The sequence below is a fragment of the Crotalus tigris genome, unplaced genomic scaffold, assembly GCF_016545835.1.
Source record: "Crotalus tigris isolate CLP2741 ecotype Arizona unplaced genomic scaffold, ASM1654583v1 scf7180000017559.9942113025:1136094, whole genome shotgun sequence".
Classification (NCBI taxonomy): domain Eukaryota; kingdom Metazoa; phylum Chordata; class Lepidosauria; order Squamata; family Viperidae; genus Crotalus; species Crotalus tigris.
This window is the reverse complement of record NW_024096473.1, coordinates 352,501-371,531: the sequence shown is the minus strand read 5'-3', so window position 1 is coordinate 371,531 and position 19,031 is coordinate 352,501. Positions and strand designations below refer to the sequence as shown.

Here is a 19,031-nt window from a genome sequence, read left to right as displayed (position 1 = left end):
CTGGCCCGGGATAATTTTAGTGATGGTAATGATTCTTAGAACCAAAGGTCTGTGGAGATTCTCAGTCATCCAGGTTGTCCCAAAGATGCTTTTTCAGGAGGCAACTGGACTGCCTTTGTTTTTCTTTGAAGATGTTTCGCTTCTCATCCCAGAAGCTTCTTCAGCTCTGCCTGGATGGTGGGGAACGGAAGGATTTATACTCCTAGCAGACAGCCGGTCATTTGCCTTCTTTTACAGAGTCGTTGAGGCCAATTGGAGGTTTATCTGTGTCCTCAGGGTCACCTGAGTGGTGCCAATGGGTGTGGAGCCTTCCTGGAACTGCTGAAAGGACTGTGTTGTAGGACTGCTGAACAACTGCTGACAACACAGTCCTTTCAGCAGTTCCAAGAAGGCTCCACACCCACTAGCACCACTCAAGTGACCTTGAGAACATAGATAAACCTGTGGGGGTTGTGGACATTTAGAACCAAACAGAAAAATGCAACGGCCCTTTTAATGTAGGTGTTGCCCGGTGGGTGTTAAAAGATTTTGTAGGTTTCTTGCCTGGCATAATCTTAGCCATGGCTGTGGTTTTTAGAACCAGAAAGGTCCCCCAAAAGATTCCACATACCCCCACAGCATGAAGACGATGGTGATGCCCCTACTTCTAGAGGTCTTTCGGTCCCTGAGCTTCCCCCGTGTGATGCTCACACTGAATGAGCCTCGGGAGGAGATCAGCTGACTTCTCATTCAGTCCTGAACTGACACTCTGTGAGACTCACCCTGGATGCAGTGGGTGCCTCTTTCAGTCCCTGACCTGGCATAGAGGGAGAATCACATTGGGGGCGTCAACAGGGTTCAACTGGCAGCCTTGTCCAGTCCCTAAGGAGACTCAACCTGGAAGAGATTCCTTTAGCTCCACGTGCCTCCCAACCTCACACCTTTAGAAATAATGTCTGTGGTGACCATTGTCTTAGAACCAGTCAACCTGGTAGCCCACCTTAATACTAAGTATGGCTGTCAATGTGTATATATTAATAGAAAAATCTCAGACCCTTTTTAATGCTAGGTGTGGCCAATGGTTGATAAAAGATTATACCCTTTTCTGGCGTGGTGTAATTTTAGCCATGGCGATGGTTCTTGGAAACCGAAAGACAAACTCAAACAGATTTGGATGAGGGGATAGGTGGGGAAATCATCCAATTTGCAGACGACACCAAGCTGGCAGGAATAGCCAACACTCCAGAAGACAGGCTTAGGATACAGAAGGATCTGGACAGACTTGAACACTGGGCGCTATCTAACAAAATGAAATTCAATGGTGAAAAAAGCAAGATTCTACATTTAGACAAGAAACACCAAATATACAGGTATAGTACAGGGGGTACCTTGCTCAATAGTAGTAACTGTGAGAGGGACTTCGGAGTCCTAGTGGACAATCACTTAAATATGAGCCAGCCGTGTGCTGCAGCTGCCAAAAAGGCCAACACAGTGGTAGGCTGCATGAACAGAGGGATAGAATCAAGATCACGTGGAGTGTATTAATACCACTTTACAAGGCTTTGGTAAGACCACACTTGGAATACTGCGTCCAGTTTTGGTCACCACGATGTAAAAAAGATGTTGAGACTCTAGAAGGACTACAGAAAAGAGCAACAAAGATGATTAGGGGACTGGAGACCAAAGCATAAAAGGAAAGGCTGCTGGAATTGGGTATGTCTAGTTTAATGAAGAGAAGGACGAGGGGGGACATGATAGCAGTATTCCAATATCTCAGGGGCTGCCACAAAGAAGAGGGAGTCAAGCTATTCTCCAAAGTGCCTGAAGGGAGGACAAGAAGCAACGGATGGAAACTAACCAAGGAGAGAAGCAATCTAGAACTAAGGAGAAACTTCCTGACAGTTAGAACAATTAACCAGTGGAACAACCTGCCTCCAGAAGTGGTGAATGCTCCAACACTGGAAGAAGAGACTGGACAGCCATTTGCCTGAAATGGTATAGGGTTTCCTGCCTGAGCAGGGGGTTGGACTAGATGACTTCCAAGGTCCCTTCCAACTTTGTTGTTGTTGTTGTTGTTGTTGTTATTATTATTGTTATTATTATTATTAACCTTGGTGTAGCCAGGGTTTGATAAAAAGTTTTGTAGTTTTCTTGCCTGGCATAATTCTGAATCATTTTGACATCCTTGTGGCCCATTACAGGTGCCTAGGGAGTGGGCCAATAGCTGTGCTAGAGAATGCAGCCAATCAGCACTCCCTATTTTTCCCAAGCTGGCCAATTGTTAAGTGCCTGGGTGATTTAGCAAGCATTAAGGCCTATCTGGTTTAGCAAGTATTCTGTAGGTGGCGGGGCAGAGCCACCAGCAAACTAAATCCAGTTTGTCTTGAAATCTGTTGAGCCTTATCTAATCCAAAGAAGGTGCTATGAGTTGAGAAGATTCTTAAGCATAGGCTTTTAGCAATAAATCAGTGTAATTGGACCTTCTCATGTGGACCTGGTCTTTCACAGCTGACACATCCCTTCACGTCCCACCACTACAACAAGACTTTATTATGTAAAGCTGACTTAATTTCAAACTCTGTGTCTCACTTACTTTGGCCCTGTCATGCAAAGGGATTCCCTGGAGAAAGCAATTATGTTTGGAAGAGATATCAAAAAAAGATGATGGCTGGACACTATCAAAACTGACCCCAGCCAGAGCATACCCAACTGGAAAAAAATAGTGCGGGATCAGATGATGTGGAGAGGCCTGGCCTGTAGAGTCGCCCAAAGTCGAACTTGACTGAAGGGATAAATCCTCATCATCAATTTCAATGACCTGCTCTGAACACTTGTAACTTGGGAAAAGAATTGTAGCCATGGATTTAAATGCAGTGATTTCCCAGGTTTTGATAAACCTTGTGTCATGGTTCCGACGGATGAAACTCTTCAAAGAACTTTGAGGCATTGTTTACCTTAAAGAATCTTTATTCGAGTGGCACGTACATAGGCAAAGCCAAAATCTGAATTCCCCTCCCCTGAGCACATAGTTGTTGTTGTTGTTGTTATTAATTGCGAAGTCGTGTCCGACCCATCGCGACCCCATGGACAACATTCCTCCAGGTCTTCCTGTCCTCTACCATCTTCTGGAGTCCATTTAAGTTCACACCTACTGCTTCAGTGACTCCATCCAGCCCTCTCATTCTCTGTCGTCCCCTTCTTCTATTGCCCTCACTCTTTCCCAGCATTAGGCCCTTCTCCAGTGAGTCCTTCCTTCTCATTAGGTGGCCAAAGTATTTGAGTTTCAACTTCATGATCTGGCCTTCTAAAGAGCAGTCGGGGTTGATCTCTTCTAGGACTGACCGGTTTGAACGCCTTGCAGTCCAAGGGACTCGCAGGAGTCTTCTCCAGCACCAGAGTTCAAAGGCCTCAATTCTTTGGCGCTCAGCCTTTCTTATGGTCCAACTTTCACAGCCATACATTGCAACTGGGAAAACCATGGCCTGGACTATACGCACTTTTGTTGGCAGGGTGATGTCTCTGCTTTTTAGGATGCTGTCTAGATTTGCCATAGCTTTCCTCCCCAGGAGCAAGCGTCTTTTAATTTCTTGGCTGCAGTCCCCATCTGAGGTGATCTTGGAGCCCAGAAAAATAAAATCTGTCATTACCTCCATTTCTTCCCCATCTATTTGCCAGGAATTGAGAGGGCCAGATGCCATGATTTTGGTTTTCTTAATGTTGAGTGTCAAGCCAACTTTTGCACTCTCCTTCTTCACCCGCATCAAGAGGCTCTTTAGTTCCTCTTCACTTTCTGCCATCAGAGTGGTATCATCTGCATATCTTAGGTTGTTGATATTTCTCCCGGCACAAAGTATCAAAGCATAATTCCCTCCTCTAATTCACAGTCATAAATCACGTTCTCCAATTAGTTTGAAATGCAGGCTTCCCCTCCAGTTCTCCAACCCGCCATTTCTTATCCTCCCTTATTTCAAAAAGCCTTGGTTCTCACCTTTGTTACAATATTGTTATGTCTAGCTAAACTCCCATGCACGTTCCTCCTCCTCCTCCCTCCAGTACCACCTAATTCCAACTCTAATTCTAAGATTAAAACATAAGAAGGAAAATGGCTGCCTCTCCATACGTTGTCAAAGCAAGAACATCCGACATTAGCAGCGTTGACACCTTGCTTATCTACGGTTTATAGAAACGGTGGCCAGTCAAGCGTCTGCTGGGAAGTAGCAGGTGAGTTTAGCAATTCAACTCTAAATAAAACAGGAGAAATAATTTCCTGGCCTATTTTGTTTTGATTGAAGGCAGGACAAGAAGCAACGGGTGGAAACTAATCAAGGAGAGAAGCAACCTAGAACTAAGGAGAAACTTCCTGACAGTGAGAACAATTAATCAGTGGAACAGCTTGCCTCCAGAAGCAGTAAATGCTCCAACACTGGAAGTTTTTAAGAAGAGACTGGACCGCCATTTGTCCGAAATGGTGTAGGGTTTCCTGCCCGAGCAGGGGGTTGGACTAGATGACCTCCAAGGTCCCTTCCAACTTTACTACTATTACTATTGTAAACTTATTGAAAAAAGAAAAAGGACTCTGGCTCTCGAGGTTTTCCTCTTTTGCTCTTTTCGCGAATTACTTTAATATTTTGAACTTCAGTTACGTTGGGAAATGCCGAGCCAGGCAGGCAGAAGTGCTCAGGCAAAGAATTGGCCTTGAATTATTGCACAGCCGCAAAAGGTCCAGGATTCCACTCCCCCAAAGGTCTATAGCAGTGGTTCTCAACCTTTTTAACGCTGCGACCCCCCAACCGGTCGTAAGTCGAGGACTACTCAACCGGTCGTAAGTCGAGGACTGCTCAACTGGTGCAGCACCGTTTGCAGAATGGGACTTTTGGCGGGCTCAGCAGGCAGAGACAGCCTGGACAATTCCTATTGGCTTTTGAAAGCCAATAGAATTAGACTCTATTCAAGAAAGTCTATTCTATTGGCTTTCAAAAGCCAATAAAATAAAAGGGAGTAGCACAGCTAAGGAAAAGGGGGGAAAAATGGCGGACTGCGTTGTTTGGCGACCCCCGTGAAATGGTTGTTCGACCCCAAATGGGGTCCCGACCCACAGGTTGAGAACCACTGGTCTATAGACCTTGATCTATCTGTTCCCAAAGGGAAGGCAAACAATCCAAGGAGATTCCTGTGTTATAGGCAAGACACAATAAAGTAGTTAGGTTTTACTTAACACACGTGGATTTGGTGTCTTGCACCTGGCATTTTGTTTTTAACAATTGCTCATTGTAGATAAACTCAGGCTTCACTTTGCAGCTAACGTGCCATTTAAAGTGACCAGTATTATACATTCAAGTAAACTGAATCATTTTTTTGGTTGTAGAAAGGAATTATGGAGATCTGCCAGGACTTTGGGAACTCATTGCCTTAATTATGAACAATTGCCTAAATCAGATATGTTTTCAGCAAGATTCCTTTATCCTTTAAGTGTTCTCTCTGCTTTGGGGTGGAGGCCCACGAACAAGGGTGGGGCAGAAATAGGCTCACCCTGTGCAAAACCTGGGTCAGACCTTGAACAATAAACTACATGACTTGAGGCCTTTACTTTGGAATTCTTCGCGGGCTCAGGCGGCAACGCCCTGTTGAAATAATTCCAGCTAATCTGGTTTGATCGGGTCAGGAGAAATGGTGTCTCCTGCTCCACCCCAGGTCCCCACCCGAAGGGAAGAAACCCACGGAGCACGCTTTTGAACAGGCTGTAACAGCAACTGGTGTCAATTACATCCGCCACCTTCAAATAAGCTGCATATAAAAATTCAGCAAACAATGCAGAGGAGGCAAAGAGGCTTGGGAAATTGCCTCGACATGCTTTCTTTTGCCAAATGTTTTATTTCATTATTATTTTTTTAGGAGGAGGAGGAGGAGGAGGAGGAGGAGGAGGAAGAAGAAGAAGAAGAAGAAGAAGAAGAAGAAGAAGAAGAAGAAGAAGAAGAAGAAGAAGAAGAAGAAGAAGAAGAAGAAGAAGAAGAATTAAGAAGGATAATAATAATAAAGTTGGAAGGAATCTTGGAGGTCATCTAGTCTTAACCCCCTGCTCTGGCAGGAAACCCTATACCAGTGGTATAGAAGAAGAAGAAGAAGAAGGAGGAGGAGGAGGAGGAGGAGGAGGAGGAGGAGGAGGGGGGGGTAAGGACTCGATAGGTAGACAAAAAAGCCAAATCCAGTCTGAACATCTGGCTGACTGTGCGATGATCAATAATAATAATAAAGTTGGAAGGGACCTTGGAGGTCATCTAGGAAACCCTATACCATTTCAGACAAATGGCTGTCCAGTCTCTTCTTAAAAATGTTGGAACATTCACCATTTCTGGAGGCAGGTTGTTCTACTAGTTAATTGTTCTCACTGTTGGGAAATTTCTCCTTAGTTCCAGGTTGCTTCTCTCCTTAGTTAGTTTCCATCCGTTGCTTCTTGTCCTGCCTTCAGGGGCTTTGGAGAAGAGCTTGACTCCCTCTTCTTTGGGGCAGCCCCTGAGATACTGGAAGACTGCTATCATGTCCCCCCTCATCCTTCCCTTCATAAGACTAGACATATCCAATTCCAGCAACCGTTCCTTATATGGTTTAGCCTCCAGACCTCTAATCATCTTTGTTGCTCTTCTCTGGACTCTTTTCTAGAGTCTCAACTGGTTGAAGTCAAAGAGGCTGAAGTTAGCAATGATACAATTTTAAATAATGAGTTCCACATTTAGCTTTTTTCTGCTCTAATAATGGTGCCTTCAGATCAACCCCATCCCATAGCTAAAGCAGTAGACGGATTACCTTAATTAGTCCAAATTTAATGTACAGAATAACAGTGAAAAGGGACACTGAAAGTTTTCTAGTCCAGCCTCTAGCAGGAGACCCTAAACCAGGGGTAGGCAACCTTGGCTCTTCTATGACTCGTGGACTTCAACTCCCAGAATTCCTGAGCCAGCCACGCTGAGGGGAAAGGGAGAGGTTTCCAAGCTGAGCCATGCTGGCTCAGGAATTCTGGGAGTTGAAGTCCACGAGTCGTAAAAGAGTCAAGGTTGTCTACCCCTGGTCTAAACCATTTTAGACAAATGGCTGTCCAATCTCTTCTTAAAAACTTTCAGTGATGGATCACCCACAGCTTCTGGAGGCCAGCCGTTCCACTGAGTAATTGTTCTCACTTACAGGAAATTCCTCCTCCATTCTAGGCGGATGTCTCTTTGATTAGCTTCCATCCATGATCGTCCCTCCAATATTGAAAGATTGTTATCATGTCACCTTAGTCCTCTTTGCTAGATAGACACAGCTAGTTGCCTCAATCATTCATCTTATGTTTTACCTCCAGACCCCTAATCATTTTTGTTGCTCTTTATGTGATTTGCATGGTCCATCATTAACGATGCAGTTGATGAACTTAGAACTTTGGAATCTGCCCAACTTCCAGTGGTGGGATCCAGCCGGTTCGCACCACTTCGGCAGAACCGGTAGCTAATTTTTGGTTGCCCAGGCCCAGAGTGGACTTCCGGAAGCGGCATCCTCACAGAGAACCGGTTGCTCGCCTATTTTGAATCCCACCGCTGCCAACTTCTATTGTCCACTTCCATCTACTGCAGAGACACCCCTCCTTGCAGGTGTTGGGATTTCCCTCCATGACCATTTTGGCTTTGACCTCAGGAAAAATCAGAACACCTAGTTTCCCAGGATTTTCATAGTATATCCCCAGGATGGCTACTAAAATATTACAATGCAATGGGGTTTACTTTGGAATTAGAGACAGGATTTGGCTAAAATTGTTTTCCCTTGGATGTGATCGCTTCGTCAACATGACTTCAGCGTTTGGTCCAGGTTGCGAATGAAAGGTGAAATGCCTGACCAAGATGCATGGCAAGATCCAGATCAAGAACAACACTTCTGCCTATGAAGTTGTGCTCTGATTTCAGGAGGCGTGTCAACATGTACATATATTTGAATTCCTAAATACTCCGATTGCTTCGTTACGTAACTGGGGTGCCATGACTTAAATGGTACGTTCCTCGCGCTGTTTGTGCCAAGTATCCTATGGAGTCAGAGGATTAAGCTGCACATTCTGTGATTGGAATCGGTGAGATTGAGGGAGGGTGGGTGAATCACCTACTTCTTAATAGAAGAGATCAGTAGAGTGAAATCTGATTGTACTGCTGGTTGAGAACGTATCTTCCTCGTGAGTAAGAGAAGCTACTCTTTAACAAATTAACCTGGCTCTATGAAGTGTTGGCCCAGAAAGGAACAAGATTAAGAAATGTGGGTGGGTCAAAAATACGTACATAAATATCAAATCACGCCAGGCACTTTCTTAGAAAGACACATTTGTTCCCAGAGGAGAGCTGATTGGACCAAGAAAATAAGCTTGCTGCCCACTTAATAATAATAATAATAATAATAATAATAATAAAGTTGGAAGGGACCTTGGAGGTCATCTAGTCCAACCCCCTGTTCAGGCAGGAAACCCTATGCCAGTGATGGCGAACCTTTTAGAGACCGAGTGCCCAAACTGCAACCCAAAACTCACTTATGTATCGTTGGGTGCCAAGTGGGCGTGGCCCATTGGGTGGGTGTGGCCCATTGGGCAGGCGTGGCTGCCGTGGTAACGGCAGACTGGGCGGGACTAAAAAGTTCAATCAATCAATTCCAACTTTGCGAGATCTTTTTTTTTCCCGCGAAAAGTTGAAATTTATTGATTGATTAAACCTTTTTTTTTTTTTTTTGCACACGGCGGCGGAGGCCTAAAGCGAAAAGGTTTTATAAAACCCAGCTGGAGGCCTAGGACTGGGGCGATGGCGCACGTGCCCACAGAGAGGGCTCTGCGTGCCACTTGTGGCACGCGTGACATAGGTTTGCCACCACGGCTCTATCCCATTTCAGACAAATGGCTGTCCAGTCTCTTCTTAAAAACTTCCAGTGTTGGAGCATTCACCGCTTCTGGAGGCAGGTTGTTCCACGGGTTAATTGTTCTCACTGTGAGGAAGTTTCTTCTTCTAGGTTTTTCTCGTTTGGTTTTTTTCCTTGTATTTCTTCTTCTCTGGATTGCAAATCTGAAAGCAGCACCTGAATGACTAGGTCATGTTTTATCCTAGAAATAATCCCCTCCACTCCAGTGAAAAGGATGTTTTAAAACGTATAATAAAGAATCTTGAACCAACAGCATCTGGTGCAAAACAAAGGATTGGGGGGGGGGGGGAAGGGACGCCCACATCTGAAGCTGAAGCTTCTCAAAATAGGAGTCATCTGAAACGCCTGAACGCAAAGCATAGGACTCCACGAACGATGCCATTCAGACCCAGTTACTTTCCAAAGACCAGCAAATAATTTTTTTTTAATTTTTGTTGTTGTTAGTTGCAAAGTCGTATCCGACCCATCGCGACCCCATGGAAAACGTTCCTCCAGGCCTTCCTGTCCTCTACCATCTTCTGGAGTCCATTTAAGCTCATGCTTACTGCTTCAGTGACTCCCTCCAGCCACCTCATTCTCTGTCGTCCCCTTCTTCTATCGCCCTCCATCTTTCCCAGCATCAGGCCCTTCTCCAGTGAGTCCTTCCTTCTCATTAGGTGGCCAAAGTATTTGAGTTTCAACTTCAGGATCTGGCCTTCTAAAGAGCAGTCGGGGTTGATCTCCTCTAGGACTGACCGGTTGGATCGCCTTGCAGTCCAGGAGACTCGCAGGAGTCTTCTCCAGAACCCGAGTTCAAAGGCCTCCATTCTTTGGCGCTCAGCCTTTCTTATGGTCCAACTTTCACATTGCAACTGGGAAAACCATGACCTGGACTATACGCACTTTTGTTGGCAGGGTGATGTCTCTGCTTTTTAGGATGCTGTCTAGATTTGCCATAGCTTTCCTCCCCAGGAGCAAGCGTCTTTTAATTTCTTGGCTGCAGTCCCCATCTGAGGTGATCTTGGAGCCCAGAAAAATAAAATCTGTCACTACCTCCATTTCTTCCCCATCTATTTGCCAGGAATTGAGAGGGCCGGATGCCATGATTTTGGTTTTCTTAATGTTGAGTTTCAAGCCAACTTTTGCACTCTCCTTCTTCACCCGCATCAAGAGGCTCTTTAGTTCCTCTTCACTTTCTGCCATTAGAGTGGTATCATCTGCATAACTTAGGTTGTTGGTTTTTCTCCCGGCTTTGCAGATATTCTTGGATTTTGCAAAACTGGGTAAATGTCGGACCGTTGAAGTGATCTTCATTTTAGAGAAAAGGGTAGACTTGGGTTGTTTTTGAGGGGGGGGGGGAGAGAGAGAGATCCCATTGGCTCCCCCTCTTCTCTTGTGTATTTAATTAAGAGGAGCACCAACTTCTGCTGACAACTCTGGTGGTGTTTTTTGTGTAAAAGCAGAAAAAAAAATTTTAATAAGGAAGAAAGAGAAGGTAGGATTTGCTAGAGCAAAATTAAACATTGTGCTACGGATGCTCCATTCAGGTCTGTACTTGACCGTCTGCCCTAGCTTTCTTTCTGAATCATTTGCTTCTCCAGATGTTTGTTCACCTGCAATCTGCCAGCAATCTTCTTCCTGTTCCTACTCCACAATGCACTGCTCCTTAAAGACTCTTTAAAAAAAGGAAATCCAGATGTGCAGGCCAGGTCAGGCTTACACAGCCAGTAAAGAATACACCATATGGAATCAGTTCTTTCTAGCATGCTTTAGGAAAGCAAGACTGAAGAGAAAGCAGAGCTCCTGAATTCTCATCCTGTTTATTTGGGGGTACTTTGGGGAGGTGGTACCCCATCATATGAAAAAGGGTTCCTCATCTGAAATGGTATATAGGTTCTCCTGCTCAAGCAGGGGGCTGGACTAGAAGACCTCCAAAGTCCCTTCCAGCTCTGTTCTGTTCTATTCTATTCTGTTCTGTTCTGTTCTGTTCTGTTCTCTATTCTATTCTATTCTATTCTATTCTATTCTATTCTATTCTATTCTATTCTATTCTATTCTATTCCTTAATTCTATTCTATTCCTTAATTCTATTCTATTCTATTTTCTGTTCTCTTTTGTTCTGCTTTATTCTCCTTTCCTTCTTCTCCATCCTTCCTTATTCTATTCTATTCTATTCTATTCTATTCTATTCTATTCTATTCTATTCTATTCCTTAATTCTATTCTATTCTATTTTCTGTTCTGTTTTGTTCTGCTTTATTCTCCTTTCCTTCTTCTCCATCCTTCCTTGTTCTATTCTATTCTATTCTATTCTATTCTATTCTATTCTATTCTATTCTATTCTATTCTATTCTATTCTAATTTATCCTCAAGGTTTGCAATCAACTTTAAACAAGAAAACATTAGTTTATTCCTCGATTGCTTGATTTAGTTCTGTTATATAGCTTTAAATGTTTAAAATATGTCTTTATTTTTTTAAAAAAATAAACAGTAGTTGATTTCCGAAAGGAAGCATTGCAAAATGTATGCAGAGAAAGTAAAAAAGAATTATTAACAAGTTCACAGGATTGTTGTGACAGACCGATAAACCTTCATCAACTTATTCGTTGTTAATGTTCTGTCTTAGTTTAAGACTTTTTTATTAAAAAAAAAAAAGTTTGATGGCCCTGAAACTTTACTTGGGTGGCACTTAAAGATAAGAGTGTATTCCTTATTTCAATTTACATGTAACTTATACTGTATCACCGTGGGCGGGTCAGCAATTAAAAAAAATTAGAACAACACAACGTAAAAAATAAAGGTGTTAAAATATAAAATGATGTTTTAAAAAATCCAGTTATAAACCACATGGCACCATGCAGAGCTGTCCCATCACCCATCGACAATTATAATGACCACTGCTCCTACTACACACTTGAGTGTCCACACTCCCTGGCAAAACCACACTACAAGTCCTTCCCTAAAGCCAGTAGTATTAAGGGCGGTGTGATCTCCGGAGGGATGATGTTCTACCCATGATAAGAGTTTTATTAAGGAGGAATTCAACGAACGAAGAATTTGGTGTGAGTACACTTGTACAGCATCGTAAATATTTGACGTTATATATTGGTCTCTCTTCCAAATACTCCGCTTAGTGTCTGACATAAATAAAAGGCTTCTACGTGCTGCCAGCTGTTAGTATTCAACTGAGCAAAACTTAATAGTTTTATTAGGCTGTTTTCCACCACATTATAAACAGAATTGCCCCTATATAATGGAATAATATGCTTAAAAACCAACACATCAAGCAAAAGGCCATATTTTAAACCGTCACTAAATACTAAATAACTTCAAGACGCGGATATCGTAAACACTTCATGGTTTTCAAATAAACGATTCACAATATAAGCCTAGATGGCTTTTTCAGAAATTAATCCCGTTTCGTTCCGCAAGGATCACCACGGGCATAGAATTCTAGCCTTCTTATGCAGTATTAGCAATCAAAATTTGGTTGTTAAAGCCAACCTACAGTAAATATCTGAATATCTTGAGTTAATCAAACTGAATCTGCTGGTCACAGAAATATTTCCTCCACAACCAGATGTTTAGAAAGCTACACAGCCCTGTAAAATCCCTGGAAGGGCCAAACATTCTGCATTTGTGATCATGAATCCACTTTTTTCTTTTCTTTTGTTTTGCCCCGAAGCCCTAGAGGGAAGCGTCTTGCTTGCATCTGAAGATAATTCTCATTTTGGCTCTTCATTAATTCCAATGCAATCGAGCTAGGCCACGTTCAAATCCTGCATTATTTACAAAGGTGCTTGTAGTCAGCGTCAGGATCTCGGCGCTCAAAATCCTGACTTCATTTCATTCAAGAAGCTTGGCTGGTTAAGAGAGCGTGAGGTAATTTTTTTCCCCAAGGGTGTAGTCTTGAGCAGGGTCATCCATTTGGAGAGATGAGGGAGCAATTAAAAATAAAAAAAAAAGTCAAGATGGATGGAAAATCATTTAAAGAGAAATCCAAGCTAGAACTCAGGAGAAATGTCTTGGCGGTGAGAACAATTAATCAGTGGAATGACTTGCCTCCAGAAGTTGTGAATGCTCCAACACTGGAAGTTTTTAAGAAGAGACTGGACAGCCATTTGTCTAAACTGGTCTAGGGCAGGGGTAGGCAACCTTGGCTCTTTGATGACTGGTGGACCAACTCCCAGAACTCCTGAGCCAGCATGGCTCAGCTTGGAAACCTCTCCTTTCCCTTCAGGAATTCTGGGAGTTGAAGTCCACAAGTCATAAAAAAGCCAAGATAGCCTACCCCTGCTCTAAACTAATAAAGTCTACATTAATTAACATTAATTATGCTTTCATATGTTCCTCTAGGTCAGCGGTTCTCAACCTATGGGTCGCGACCCCATTTGGGGTCAATAGACCACTTTTCGGGGGTCGCCAAAGGCGGCGATCCGCCATTTTCTCCCCTCTGGGGGCGCCGCCACGCATGTGCGCCGCGCATGGGGGCGGCGCCGCGCCTCCGGGGCGGCACCGCGCATGCGCATAACGTTTGTGTGACGGGGGTCGCCGTCACACAAACGTTGAGAACCGCTGCTCTAGGTCAGGGGTAGGCAACCGTGGCTCTTTTATGACTCGTGGACTTCAACTCCCAGAATTCCTGAGCCAGCATGGCTTAGCTTATTTATTTATTTATTTATTTATTTATTTATTAAAATTTATAGACCGCCCCACTCCCGCAGGACTCCAGGCGGCTAACAATAAAAACACCAACATAACTTAACAAAACAAACAATACAATAACATTCATCCAGGAGTCAGATTTTATAAACCCCAGGCCTGCCGGAAAAGCCAGGTCTTAAGCAGCTTGCGGAAAACCAACAGGGTGGGAGCGGTCCTAATCTCCGGGGGGAGCTGGTTCCAAGACGTGGGCGCCATCACAGAGAAGGCCCTCCCCCACGGCCCTGCCAAATGGCACTGCTTGGCCGACGGGACCTGAAGGAGGCCCAGCCTGTGGGATCTAACCGGACGAAGGGAACTATGAGGTAGTAGGCGGTCTCGCAAATAGCCTGGCCCTGAGCCATATAGAGCTTTAAAGGTAATAACCAACACCTTGAATTGGACCCGGAGACCAAAAGGCAACCAGTGCAGCTCACGGAGGATAGGTGTAACGTGGGTGTACCGAGGAACACCCACTATCACTCGCGCGGCTGCATTCTGGACCAACTGTAGTCTCCGAATACTTTTCGAGGGTAGCCCCATGTAGAGCGCGTTGCAGTAGTCCAGTCGTGAGGTGACAAGGGCATGAGTGACTGTAAGGAGAGCCTCCCGGTCCAGGTAGGGTCGCAACTGGTGCAACAGATGAACTTGTGCAAAGGTCCTCCCAGCCACAGCCGTCAAATGATGTTCCAATTTCAGCTTGGAAACCTCTCCCTTTCCCCTCAGCATGGCTGGCTCAGGAATTCTGGGAGTTGAAGTCCATGAGTCATAAAAGAGCCACGGTTGCCTACCCCTGGCCTAGGGTTGAACTAGTAGACCTCCAAAGTCGCTTCCAACTCTGTTATTCTATGTTCTGTGTTCCAAGGCTGGTAGTTATTAACAGACCTGTCCTTAAGAAATCTGACTACGTCTCCCAAAAAAAGGTAAGACCAGATGGTAATAACTAGGTTTGGAAACTACCAAGCCAGCATCCTGCAGTTCCTCTTTCTACCCATCCAGGTTTGGTCCATAGATGAAGGAGGACAAAAGAAACCTATAGTACAATCTCTTTCCTCTCCCTTTCTAACTATGGGAAACCTGCTTACTAGGGCTCTCAGGGAGCAAATTGCAGCGAAGTGTAGAACAAGCTGAAGAATGATATGCATCCTGTTCGCAGTTTCTCTGGAGAACTTCCAGTTTGTAACCCTGCCTAACTGATACTTAAGAAAGGAAAGAAAGCTGTGACAAGATATTTACATTGCAGTGTACTTTCAGAGGTTAGGATGTCCTGTTTGTTTTGTTCTGCTAAAAACACACGCTTGCTCATACCTGCTGAAAAGTAAAGTTGTTGTGTTTTTTTGTTTTTTGTTTTAAAAAACTCAGCATGACTTATTCCAGTTTAGGTATTTCTTATAACAAGAGGATTCCTCATCTTTGCCAAAATCCAGAAGTGGAGTATACAAATCTCGCCTGGGGTAAATGATGGCTTTATTCAAGGCACTTCATAGGTCTGACACTGTCTCTAAAACGGACAAGCAGACTATCCACAAAGTCATAGGTTTAAATACCACTTGCTTATATAGTCTCATCAAGACTCATGATAATAGATCTGGATGCTAACAAAAGACAAACGGGTGCAGAATAATCTCTTTAAAATTGCAGCTGGGTACGAAATATATCCAGATCAAGGAAGGAAGGAGGGAGGGAGAAGGAGGGAAAGAAATATAAGAGAGGAGGGAGAGAGGGAAGGCATGGTGTGTCTCCAGATGAGGACATCTGTCCTCATGGGTTTTACAATCTAGACCAGTGGTTCTCAACCTGTGGGTCAGGACCCCATTTGGGGTTGAACGACCACTTCACGGGGGTCGCCAAACAACGCAGTCCACCATTTTTCCCCCCCTTTTCCTTAGCTGTGCTACTCCCTTTTATTCTATTGGCTTTTGAAAGCCAATAGAATAGACTCTCTTGAATAGAGTCTAATTCTATTGGCTTTCAAAAGCCGATAGGAATTGTCCAGGCTGTCTCTGCCCTGCTGAGCTCGCCAAAAGTCCCAGTCTGCAAACGGTGCTGCAAGTTGTCTGAAGCGAAGGCGAGCTGTCGGGAAGTTTCCACCCCTCCCTGCTGAGCAACTACTAAAAATGTAAGCAAAAGAGGGCCAGGGGTTGGAGGTGGGAGGCCGGCGGGCGCAGGGAGGGTTGCTGGCACGTGTGGGGCCCGGCGGGTGCCTTACCTCCCTTGGGCTGGGCCAGCTAGTGGCCCAGCCGGTGGTCGGCCTGCTCTGTCTCTGCTGCTTGCCAGCTATGCCTCGGCGGCCGCAGGGGGCGGCACCACGCATGCACGGCGCTTCCGGGCAGGGAAAGTCCTCGACTTACGACCGGTTGGGTAGTCCTCGACTTACGACCGGTTGGGTAGTCCTCGACTTACGACCGTTGGGGGTCACAGCATTAAAAAGGTTGAGAACCACTGATCTATACAGTTGTGACCAAATCAGTCAGCCTTGGTGAAAAGTGGCATTTATGATGCTCCCAAGGAGTAATCAGGTGGCTGTTTTCATAGCTTTTTATTCCTGGGGTTGAGAAAGCGGGGGACCAAATTCTGTCTCCACAGAGTTACACTATTTATAATAATGATGATGATGATGATAATGATGTTAGAATGGACCTTGGAGGTCATCTAGTCCAACCCCCTGCTCAGGCAGGAAACCCTATACCAGTGATGGCGAACTTTTTAGAGACCAAGTGCCCAAACTGCAACCCAAAACCCACTTATGTATCGTTGGGTGCTGGGTGGGTGTGGCCATTTGGGTGGGTGTGGCCCATTTGGGTGGGCGTGGCTGCGCTGGTAACGGCACTAAAAAGTTCAATCAATCAATTCCAACTTTGCAAGATCTTTTTTTTTCCTGCGAGAAGTTGAAATTGATTGATTGATTGAACCTTTTTTTTTTTTTTACACACAGTGGCGGAGGCCTAAAGCAAAAAGGTTTTATAAAACCCAGCTGAAGGCCTAGGACTGGGGCAACAGCACACGTGCCCATAGAGAGGGCTCTGCATGCCGCCTCTGGCACCCGTGCCATAGGTTCGCCACCATGGCCCTATACCATTTCAGACAAATGGCTGTCCAGTCTCTTCTTAAAAATTTCCAGTGCTGGAGCATTCACAGCTTCTGGAGGAAAGCAGTTCCACTGATTAATTGTTCTCACAGACAGGAAGTTTCTCTTTAGTTCTAGATTGCTTCTCTCCTTGATGAGTTTAAAATTTAATTTAAAATGGATGGATCAGACCATCTGAGTCCATAAGACGTATCAGTCAATTAGGCCGTATTTTAAACCTGAGTGTACTTGATTCTTGAGTTTGGAAATGACCCCAGGTTGGATAACTTCTCGTGGACAAAGTCTATGTATGTGGTGGCTAAAATTGATGGTACATCAAGACTAAAGTACCGAATTAGTGCAAGATTAGCAAAGCTGTTTTTATGGAAGAAGAGGGCCATGATGATGATGATTAAAATATTACTGAGGTTTCTTCTTCTTTGAAACTTTCCACCCTGTATTCTCCAGATGCATCAGAATTAGAAGGCCAAAATTCCTTGACGATTCTGGCGACTGTAGTCCAAACACATCTGGAGGTTTTCGGATTGAACATTTCTACCTTGGTAGATTTCCATATGCTTTCTGTTTCCCTTAAATGAGAATGATTTAAAGTTGAACCATCTTCACTGCTGCTATCTGAGCAACCCCTAAAAACCCCATGAGACAATCAGTCTGGGCAGCCCATGCTCCTTTTCTAGGTTTTTTTTTTTTTTTCTTTTAAGCTGTAGACAATATCTCACGCCTCCAAATCTGTGTGGATGTTATAGGAGCCACGATGGTGCCGTTCCTTCTGTTTGTATAAACACTAGTGAAAGAATCACATATCTGCAAGATGCTCCCAGAGGAAGCTGTAGAAAGAGAGGATGGATTGAATCTGATGTGAAGCACCTGCCTGCAAGTTCCCTAGAATTGGCAGCATTTTGGAAGGCAAATTGTTCAAGGGCAGTTTTGTTGTTGTTAGTTGCGAAGTTGTGCCTGACCCATCGCGACCCCATGGACAACATTCCTCCAGGCCTTCCTGTCCTCTACCATCTTCTGGAGTCCATCACACCTACTGCTTCAATGACTCCATCCAGCCACTTCATTCTCTGTCGTCCCCTTCTCTTGCCCTCCATCTTTCCCAGCATTTGGCTTTTCTCCAGTGAGTCCTTCCTTCTCATTAGGTGGCCAAAGTACTTGAGTTTCAACTTCAGGATCTGGCCTTCTAAAGAACAGTCGGGGTTGATCTCCTCTAGAACTGACCGGTTTGATTGCCTTGCAGTCCAGGGGACTCGCAGGAGTCTTCTCCAGCACCATAGTTCAAAGGCCTCAATTCTTTGGCACTCAGCCTTTCTTATGGTCCAACTTTCACAGCCATACGGGCAGTTAAGGGCAGTTAAAAGATGCACCGAAGCTAAGCCAGATATTAATCAACTCAATTGGTGGATGGAGATAGTAGCATAATGGGAGCAGATTAATGGCTGGGAAGGAGCGCAATGCCATTTTCTCATTTTTACATATCTTGATAGGGATCTAACTCATTTTCTGCCTAGCTACCCATGAGGATAACTTTGTGACTTCTTATTATAGAGGGATGTTTTAGTCTCCAGCACCACAGATCCTGGTGGCTTGAGTTTTCTCTGTCCTGTCTTTATCTCAGCAAGATGGATGGATGGAGGGACGGATGTGAGGTAGGGATGGAAGGATCATTGGATTGATGGATGGATCAATGTACAGACAGATATCATGGATGGATGAAGATAATGGAGAGAGGGAAAGAGAAAGAATTATTGCTTGGAATCACAGAACGGGGAGAAGCCATTAAGTCCCAGGCCTCTGTTTCATGCAGAAACTGATGGGCATTCGTAAAAACACAGAATGTCAAATGCTACAGCGCTGTGGTGGGGAGGTGTGGTTGTTGTTGAGAAAGGAACACATAGATCACGGGTTGGCAACCCGCGGCTCCAGAGCCGCATGTGGTTTTTTGAGCCTTCTCCTGCGGCTCTCAGCCTCCTCTGCCATTTGCAGAGAGAGACAGAGACAGAGAGAGGCACTTGCACTTCCCTTCTCTCTCTCTCTCTCTCTGTGTGTGTGTGTATGTGTAAAAAAGAGAGTGGCCTCACACTGTTCTCAGACAAGCTGACAACTTATTTGCGGGGCTCCTGCCTTTGCTGCATCTCAGCAGGAAGCAGGAAGTAGCAGAAAGCAGCATCTCTCTGTCTGTCTCTCTCTCTGTCTCTCTCTCTCTCTCTCTCTCACACACACACACACACACTGAGTGGCAGAAGAGGACTGGCAGACCAAGGGCAGGAGAGAGCCAACCCAATAAGAATGTGTGTCATCTTGTCAAAGAACAGCTGAAGCCAGCTGGCCAGGTGAGCAGAAGATCGGAGAGAGGGAGAGGGAGG

At 44.7% G+C, this 19,031-nt stretch overlaps 1 long non-coding RNA gene across 1 annotated transcript in view; it reads left to right on the top strand.

Moving 5' to 3' along the window:
• LOC120309882 overlaps positions 1 to 19,031 on the top strand; it is a 71,910-nt gene that overhangs the window by 3,369 nt on the left and 49,510 nt on the right. The window lies entirely within an intron of this gene.